The sequence below is a fragment of the Brachycentrus maculatus genome, unplaced genomic scaffold (assembly GCF_059751285.1).
Source record: "Brachycentrus maculatus isolate JH-2025_06_01 unplaced genomic scaffold, ASM5975128v1 h1tg002050c, whole genome shotgun sequence".
Taxonomy (NCBI): Eukaryota; Metazoa; Arthropoda; class Insecta; order Trichoptera; family Brachycentridae; genus Brachycentrus; species Brachycentrus maculatus.
This window is the reverse complement of record NW_028282587.1, coordinates 1-10,000: the sequence shown is the minus strand read 5'-3', so window position 1 is coordinate 10,000 and position 10,000 is coordinate 1. Positions and strand designations below refer to the sequence as shown.

Genomic DNA, 10,000 nt, shown 5'->3' with positions numbered 1-10,000 from the left:
CAATCGCGAGTACCCTACGCTGCGCGAGTACTACGAGTCGGAGTGGCAGTTCGTTTAGATAATACAAAATACTATACAAGGAGGGGTGAACGGCGGGAGTAGCTATGATCGGCCTAAGGTTGCCGAATGCCTCGCCGTCTGACATTAATTCGACCCTCTCGATGGCTCGTCGGGAATGGCCCGGATCGAGCTCTCGACGCGGTCAAGCGGCCGCGCGTACCCCACACTGCGCGGGTACTACGAGTGGGAGTTAATATATAATATTATACGAGGAGTTATTAATACATAATATAACACAAGGAAGGGTGAACGGCGGGAGTAGCTATGAACGGCTTAATGCCTCGCCGTCTGACATTCGTCGGGGAGTACGAGTGATTGTTTATTCATGTGAGAGATAACAGAGAGTCGGAGTGATGGATTATTTACGATAGATAATATTATTAATTGAATAAATTAATTAATCAATATAAGGTTATTAATGAGAAGGGTGAACCGCGGGAGTAGCTATGATCGGCCTAAGGTTGCCGAATGCCTCGCCGTCTGACATTAATTCGACCCTCTCGATGGCTCGTCGGGAATGGCCCGGATCGAGCTCGCGACGCGGTCAAGCGGCCGCGCGTACCCCACACTGCGCGGGTACTACGAGTGGGAGTTAATATATAATATTATACGAGGAGTTATTAATACATAATATAACACAAGGAAGGGTGAACGGCGGGAGTAGCTATGATCAGCTTAAGGTTGCCAAATGCCTCGCCGTCTGACATTAATTCGACCCTCTCGATGGCTCGTCGGACAAGGCCCGGATCGAGCTCTGAACGCGGTCAAGCGACGCCGACGCGCGGCAATCGCGAGTACCCTACGCTGCGCGAGTACTACGAGTCGGAGTGTTTGTTCGTTTAGATAATGTATATATATATATATATATATATATATATATATATATATATATATATATATATATATATATATATATATATATATATATATAAATATTATATAAGGAGGGGTGAACGGCGGGAGTAGCTATGAACGGCTTAATGCCTCGCCGTCTGACATTCGTCGGGGAGTACGAGTGATTGTTTATTCATGTGAGAGATAACAGAGAGTCGGAGTGATGGATTATTTACAATAGATAATATTATTAATTGAATAAATCAATTAATCAATATAAGGTTATTAATGAGAAGGGTGAACGGCGGGAGTAGCTAAGATCGGCCTAAGGTTGCCGAATGCCTCGCCGTCTGACATTAATTCGACCCTCTCGATGGCTCGTCGGGAATGGCCCGGATCGAGCTCGCGACGCGGTCAAGCGGCCGCGCGTACCCCACACTGCGCGGGTACTACGAGTGGGAGTTAATATATAATATTATACGAGGAGTTATTAATACATAATATAACACAAGGAAGGGTGAACGGCGGGAGTAGCTATGATCAGCTTAAGGTTGCCAAATGCCTCGCCGTCTGACATTAATTCGACCCTCTCGATGGCTCGTCGGGAATGGCCCGGATCGAGCTCGCGACGCGGTCAAGCGGCCGCGCGTACCCCACACTGCGCGGGTACTACGAGTGGGAGTTAATATATAATATTATACGAGGAGTTATTAATACATAATATAACACAAGGAAGGGTGAACGGCGGGAGTAGCTATGATCAGCTTAAGGTTGCCAAATGCCTCGCCGTCTGACATTAATTCGACCCTCTCGATGGCACGTCGGACAAGGCCCGGATCGAGCTCTGAACGCGGTCAAGCGACGCCGACGCGCGGCAATCGCGAGTACCCTACGCTGCGCGAGTACTACGAGTCGGAGTGTTTGTTCGTTTAGATAATGTATATATATATATATATATATATATATATATATATATATATATATATATATATATATATATATATATATATATATATATAAATATTATATAAGGAGGGGTGAACGGCGGGAGTAGCTATGAACGGCTTAATGCCTCGCCGTCTGACATTCGTCGGGGAGTACGAGTGATTGTTTATTCATGTGAGAGATAACAGAGAGTCGGAGTGATGGATTATTTACAATAGATAATATTATTAATTGAATAAATTAATTAATCAATATAAGGTTATTAATGAGAAGGGTGAACCGCGGGAGTAGCTATGATCGGCCTAAGGTTGCCGAATGCCTCGCCGTCTGACATTAATTCGACCCTCTCGATGGCTCGTCGGGAATGGCCCGGATGAGCTCGCGACGCGGTCAAGCGGCCGCGCGTACCCCACACTGCGCGGGTACTACGAGTGGGAGTTAATATATAATATTATACGAGGATATTAATACATAATATAACACAAGGAAGGGTGAACGGCGGGAGTAGCTATGATCAGCTTAAGGTTGCCAAATGCCTCGCCGTCTGACATTAATTCGACCCTCTCGATGGCTCGTCGGGAATGGCCCGGATCGAGCTCGCGACGCGGTCAAGCGGCCGCGCGTACCCCACACTGCGCGGGTACTACGAGTGGGAGTTAATATATAATATTATACGAGGAGTTATTAATACATAATATAACACAAAGAAGGGTGAACGGCGGGAGTAGCTATGATCAGCTTAAGGTTGCCAAATGCCACCTCGCCGTCTGACATTAATTCGACCCTCTCGATGGCACGTCGGACAAGGCCCGGATCGAGCTCTGAACGCGGTCAAGCGACGCCGACGCGCGGCAATCGCGAGTACCCTACGCTGCGCGAGTACTACGAGTCGGAGTGTTTGTTCGTTTAGATAATGTATATATATATATATATATATATATATATATATATATATATATATATATATATATATATATATATATATATATATATATATATATATAAATATTATATAAGGAGGGGTGAACGGCGGGAGTAGCTATGAACGGCTTAATGCCTCGCCGTCTGACATTCGTCGGGGAGTACGAGTGATTGTTTATTCATGTGAGAGATAACAGAGAGTCGGAGTGATGGATTATTTACAATAGATAATATTATTAATTGAATAAATTAATTAATCAATATAAGGTTATTAATGAGAAGGGTGAACCGCGGGAGTAGCTATGATCGGCCTAAGGTTGCCGAATGCCTCGCCGTCTGACATTAATTCGACCCTCTCGATGGCTCGTCGGGAATGGCCCGGATCGAGCTCGCGACGCGGTCAAGCGGCCGCGCGTACCCCACACTGCGCGGGTACTACGAGTGGGAGTTAATATATAATATTATACGAGGAGTTATTAATATATAATATAACACAAGGAAGGGTGAACGGCGGGAGTAGCTATGATCAGCTTAAGGTTGCCAAATGCCTCGCCGTCTGACATTAATTCGACCCTCTCGATGGCTCGTCGGGAATGGCCCGGATCGAGCTCGTGACGCGGTCAAGCGGCCGCGCGTACCCCACACTGCGCGGGTACTACGAGTGGGAGTTAATATATAATATTATACGAGGAGTTATTAATACATAATATAACACAAGGAAGGGTGAACGGCGGGAGTAGCTATGATCAGCTTAAGGTTGCCAAATGCCTCGCCGTCTGACATTAATTCGACCCTCTCGATGGCTCGTCGGACAAGGCCCGGATCGAGCTCTGAACGCGGTCAAGCGACGCCGACGCGCGGCAATCGCGAATATATATATATATATATATATATATATATATATATATATATATATATATATATATATATATATATTATGATGAAGATGGAGAGGAAGAAGAAGTAGAAGAAAAGTAGTAGAAGAAGAAGAAGAAGAATAATAATAATAATGATAACAAAACTAATAATCATAATAGTTATGATAATACTGATAACAATGATTATAATAATAAGAAGAAGAAGAAGAAGAAGAAGAGGAAGAAGAAGAAGAAGAAGAATAGTTATCATAATAATAGTAGTAATAGTAATAATAATAATAATAATTTCGTAAGATGAAGAAAAAGAAGAAGAAGAAGAACAAGAGCAAGAAGAAGAAGAGGAAGAAGAGGAAGTCGAAGAAGAGGTATAGGACCACGAAGAATAGAAGAAGAAGAAGAAGAAGAAGAAGTAGGAGAAAAGTAGAAGAAGAAGAAGAAGAATAATAATAATAATAATAACAAAACTAATAATCATAATAGTTATGACAATACTGAATAATAAGAGGAAGAAGAAGAAGAAGAAGAAGAAGAAGAAGGAGAAGAAGAAGAAGAAGAGTTATCATAACAATAGTAGTAATAGTTAAAATAATAATAATTTCGTAAGAAGAAGAAAAAGAAGAAGAAGAAGAAGAAGAACAAGAGCAAGAAGAAGAAGAGGAAGAAGAGGAAGTCGAAGAAGAATAGAATAGAATAGAAGAAGAAGACGATTAAGACGAAAAGTAGACGACGAAGAATAGAAGAAGAAGAAGAAGAAGAAGAAGAAGGATAATAATAATAATAATAATAATAATAATAATAATAATAATAACAAAACTAATAATCATGATAGTTACGATAATAATGATAACAATGATTATAATGATAAGGAGAAGGAGAAGAAGAAGAAGAGGATGAATACTTTTTAAAAAAATATATATATCTGCGTGTACACGCATCGACGTGTAAAAAATATGTATATATATTCGTAACGTGTATCCGCTATCGAAACGAAAATCGTGTAGAGAGAAGTGAAAAAAATTATGCGCGCCGACCATCTGGACTCGATCACTCGCCGTACCCCGCGCGGGAGTTACGCTAAGCCCGAATCCGCGCACCCGCCTCGGTCTAGTCGCTCTCGGGGCCGGGGCCGGCGAGACCGGGCCGCCGCGGTACTGTATGCGCGTCCGTAGTGGCGCGCTGATTTGCACAGCGTTCGCAAACCGCGGCGGCCCATCTGTCGGTCGCGTCGGCGGTACATTTGCGAAACTCGACGCGGCGTTCGCCTTCTGGCTTCGCCGGCGCCCGTGTCTCATCTCTGGAGTTCCGCGCGAGTAGAACTTGACCAAGAAATGAAAAAGAGTACGGTCGGAGGAGGTAACTCCCCGGCCACACCGTTGCCTCACGGCTCACGGCGTACGCGTTTTACGAATGGGAATTCATAATTTAGGCGACGACGACGCACTCCGTGTGATCGATCCCCGCCTGCTCTCCCCGCTCGGCTCTTCGAGCAAGAGAACCACCGCAGCGGCAAGGCAGAGTAACAACAATACACATGCCCGATAATGAGCAAATTGTTCTTTTATCGACGGAGTGTGAGTGTCACAGAGCGTGGCGCGGCGGGTGACTCCGCCGCGCGCGAACACGCCGTGTCCGAGCAGTGTCTCTCGGTTACGCAGCTAACCCGAAGAACAGCTCCCTGGTTGATCCTGCCAGTAATCATATGCTTGTCTCAAAGACTAAGCCATGCAAGTCTCAGTAAAAGCCGAATTAAGGTGAAACCGCGAATGGCTCAATATATCAGTTTTGGTTCCTTAGATCGTACACGGTTACTTGGATAACTGTGGCAATTCTAGAGCTAATACATGCAAACGAGGTCCTGACCGGCAACGGGAGGGATGCTTTTATTAGATCAAAAACCAATCGGCGGCGGGGTTCGCGCCCCGTCCGTCGCCATTCGAGATGACTCTAGATAACTTTGAGCTGATCGCACGGTCTAGCACCGGCGACGCATCTTTCAAATGTCTGCCTTATCAACTGTCGATGGTAGTTTATGCGACTACCATGGTTGTCACGGGTAACGGGGAATCAGGGTTCGATTCCGGAGAGGGAGCCTGAGAAACGGCTACCACATCCACGGAAGGCAGCAGGCGCGCAAATTACCCACTCCCGGCACGGGGAGGTAGTGACGAAAAATAACGATACGGGACTCGTCCGAGGCCTCGTGATCGGAATGATTACACTTTAAATCCTTTAACGAGGATCCATTGGAGGGCAAGTCTGGTGCCAGCAGCCGCGGTAATTCCAGCTCCAATAGCATATACTAAAGTTGTTGCGGTTAAAAAGCTCGTAGTTGAAATTGTGTCCTGCGGTGTCGGTCTACCGAATGCGGTACGACAGGCACGTCTGCGGGGCTTCTCGCCGGTGCGTCCACCGCCGGTGTGTCGCGGTCGTCCTCACGGTCGGCCGCGCGCCGAGGCGGGCCGTCGCGGCTGTTTACTTTGAACAAATTAGAGTGCTCAAAGCGGGCTAACACTTGCCTGAATATTGTACGCATGGAATAATAGAATAGGACCTCGGTTCTGTTTTGTTGGCTTTCTGATACCAGAGGTAATGATTAATAGGGACAACTGGGGGCATTCGTATTGCGACGTTAGAGGTGAAATTCTTGGATCGTCGCAAGACGGACTAAAGCGAAAGCATTTGCCAAAGGTGTTTTCATTAATCAAGAACGAAAGTTAGAGGTTCGAAGGCGATTAGATACCGCTGTAGTTCTAACCATAAATGATGCCAGCCAGCGATCCGCCGAAGTTTCATAATTTTAACCCGGTGGGCAGCTCCCGGGAAACCAAAGCTTTCGGGCTCCGGGGGGAGTATGGTTGCAAAGCTGAAACTTAAAGGAATTGACGGAAGGGCACCACCAGGAGTGGAGCCTGCGGCTTAATTCGACTCAACACGGGAAAACTCACCAGGCCCGGACACTGGAAGGATTGACGGATTAACAGCTCTTTCTCGATTCGGTGGGTGGTGGTGCATGGCCGCTCTTAGTTGGTGGAGCGATTTGTCAGGTTAATTCCGGTAACGAACGTAACTCTAGCCTATTAAATAGACGTGCAACCGGTATCACGAGGGTCCGCGTGCGCGCGTTCCGCGGCGCTCGCGTCGCGTGCGTGCGTCTCGCGGTCTTCACTACCGGCGTACAATGAAAATCTTCTTAGAGGGACCGGCGGTATATATAGCCGCACGAGATTGAGCAATAGCAGGTCTGTGATGCCCTTAGATGTCCTGGGCCGCACGCGCGCTACACTGAAGGGATCAGCGTGTCCTCCTTGGCCTAACGGCCCGGGTAACCCGATGAAACCCCTTCGTGATAGGGATTGGGGTTTGCAATTCTCCCCCATGAACGAGGAATTCCTAGTAAAAGCGAGTCACCAGCTCGCGTTGATTGCGTCCCTGCCCTTTGTACACACCGCCCGTCGCTACTACCGATGGATGATTTGGTGAGGTCTTCGGACTGGTGCGCGGAAGCTCGTCTCGGGCGTCCGACGCGTCGGAAAGTTTGACCGAATTTGATCATTTAGAGGAAGTAAAAGTCGTAACAAGGTTTCCGTAGGTGAACCTGCGGAAGGATCATTTCCTGTGTAATAATATATTTTGTAATATATATATGCATACTTGTATGTAAAATACACGAATCACGATGCGCGGCCGAGAGCCCGACATCGCTGCGGCGGAGATCGCCCTAGGGCGCCGCCGCGAACCGCGGACCCGCCGGCGTCGCGGGACGGCTCTCTCGATCCTGACGGGTCGGGGGACCGCGCCCGCGTCCGGTCGCGATTTAGTGATGCGCGTGTGCGTGTGCGCGCGCGCATCACCATTAAGGTTGCTATTTTTTGTTGTTTTGATCTTCTAAGGTCAGTTTGCGCTCGCGCGAACACCCAAAACGCGACGGATAAACAAGTGAACGAATGACAATTTTAAAATTGTACAATTATTACCCTGAACGGCGGATCACTCGGCTCGTGGGTCGATGAAGAACGCAGCTAAATGCGCGTCAGAGTGTGAACTGCAGGACACATGAGCATCGACATTTCGAACGCACATTGCGGTCCGAGCAAGACGTAGTTTGTCCACGGACCACTCCTGTTTGAGGGTCGCGCACGCAATGCGACCAGACTTCGCCGCGGAGTCTCTCACCCTCGTCCGCGAGGGGGGGGGGGCCCCGGCGAGCGCGCTGCCGGCGTCGCCCGCGCCGCCCGACCCGCTCCGGCGGTCGGCGCGCGCGCGGGCGTCCGGTCAAATGTGTGACGAATTTCGAGCGCGCGGCCGGGACGCTAACGCGTGTCCGGGGGCTAGCGACGACGCTGTGAAACCGCGATCGATCCTTTTGCGATCTTCGCGGGGCGATCCTCGCGCCCTCGACGCGGTCCCGCCGCCGCGCGCCTCTGTCTGTCTGTATTATTTATATATAATATAAAAATTATCTTTCTGTCGTCGACCTCAAATCAGGAGAGATCACCCGCCGAACTTAAGCATATCAGTAAGCGGAGGAAAAGAAACTAACGAGGATTCCCCGAGTAGCGGCGAGCGAAACGGGAAGAGCCCAGCGCTGAATCCTGCGGCCCAGGCGGGCCGCCGGGAAATGTAGCGTTAGGGAGGAGAGTAATATATACACGCGCGGTCATTAGTCACGGCTGCCTGTCCAAGTTCATCTTGAACGGGGCCCGCTTACCCGCAGAGGGTGCCAGGCCCGTAGCGACGGTAGCCGGCCGCGACGGTCTCTCTCCCCAGAGTCGGGTTGCTTGAGAGTGCAGCCCTAAGTGGGTGGTAAACTCCATCTAAGGCTAAATACTACCACGAGACCGATAGCGAACAAGTACCGTGAGGGAAAGTTGAAAAGAACTTTGAAGAGAGAGTTAAAGAGTACGTGAAACCGTTCAGGGGTAAACCTGTGGAACTCAAACGAGCGAACGGGGAGATTCATCGCGTCTTCCGTCGGGGCCCGCGTCTCGGTGCACACCTTCGCCCTCGGCACTCGTGTCGGGGCGGCGGGTGTCCGGGTGCGCAGCCGGGCCCCCGGAGCGCGTGCACTTCTCCCTCAGTATAACACCGCGACCCGTCGCGCCCCGGTCGAATGCGCCGTGCGGTTGTCCCGTCTCGCTATGCGGGGCGGAGCCGCGGCGTCCACGGCCGGGGCCGGTCGAACATTTGACGAGCGACGGTAGAGAACGAGGATCGCGTCCGCCCCACCTGTGAGGGCGTCCGTCGCGTCACAGCCGCTTCCTTATCGCGGCCCCCGGCGTCTAGTGCGTCGCGGGCGTCGCTTTTCGGTTGCCGGCGGTTAGTGGCGCGCTCTCGGACGGGACGCGTCCCGGTCGGCGGTGGTTTTGTTTTGGGCACTCACAGGACCCGTCTTGAAACACGGACCAAGGAGTCTAGCATGTGCGCGAGTCATTGGGAACGCTGATAAACCCAGAGGCGAAATGAAAGTGAAAGGTCGGCCTCGAGCCGGCCGCAGGGAAGATGCGCGGGCGTCGCCAGACGCCCCGCCGCATTCCCGAGGCGTTTCGAGAAAGCCCCCGTGCGATTATCGAGACGCACTGAGAGCGTACACGCTGGGACCCGAAAGATGGTGAACTATGCCTGGTCAGGTCGAAGTCAGGGGAAACCCTGATGGAGGACCGAAGCGATTCTGACGTGCAAATCGATCGTCCGAACTGGGTATAGGGGCGAAAGACTAATCGAACTATCTAATAGCTGGTTCCATCCGAAGTTTCCCTCAGGATAGCTGGCGCTCGAGAAACATGACGTTCGCGTCATTCTGACAGTCTCATCCGGTAAAGCGAATGATTAGAGGCATTGGGGTCGAAATGACCTCAACCTATTCTCAAACTTTAAATGGGTGAGATCTCCTTCTTGCTCGAAGATGAAGTAGGAGCTCGGATGGGAGTGCCAAGTGGGCCAATTTTGGTAAGCAGAACTGGCGCTGTGGGATGAACCAAACGTCGAGTTAAGGCGCCCAATGAACGCTCATCGGAGACCATAAAAGGCGTTGGTCGCTCAGGACAGCAGGACGGTGGCCATGGAAGTCGGAATCCGCTAAGGAGTGTGTAACAACTCACCTGCCGAAGCAACCAGCCCTGAAAATGGATGGCGCTGTAGCGTTCAGCCTATACTCGACCGTCGCAGGCAGGTGGGACGTTCGCGCGGCGCCCGCGTCGCGCGATCGTTTTGAGGCCGCGACGAGTAGGATGGCCGCGGCGGTGTGCGCAGAAGGGTCTGGGCGTGAGCCCGCCTGGAGCCTCCGTCGGCGCAGATCTTGGTGGTAGTAGCAAATACTCAAGCGAGGTCCTTGAGGGCTGATGTGGAGAAGGGTTTCGCGTTAA

The 10,000-nt window shown here is 50.0% G+C and overlaps 1 non-coding gene and 2 pseudogenes across 1 annotated transcript; all 3 read left to right on the top strand.

The window, feature by feature from the left end:
• Nucleotides 1-5,310: 5,310 nt before the first annotated feature.
• On the top strand, nucleotides 5,311-7,250 carry LOC148298438 (small subunit ribosomal RNA). Its single transcript, XR_015839189.1, has one exon. It is a non-coding gene; the product is annotated as a small subunit ribosomal RNA (ribosomal RNA).
• Nucleotides 7,251-7,609: 359 nt separating this feature from the next.
• LOC148298437 (5.8S ribosomal RNA) lies at nucleotides 7,610-7,771 on the top strand (annotated as a pseudogene).
• Nucleotides 7,772-8,109: 338 nt separating this feature from the next.
• Nucleotides 8,110-10,000, top strand: LOC148298436 (large subunit ribosomal RNA; annotated as a pseudogene; the record flags this gene model as incomplete).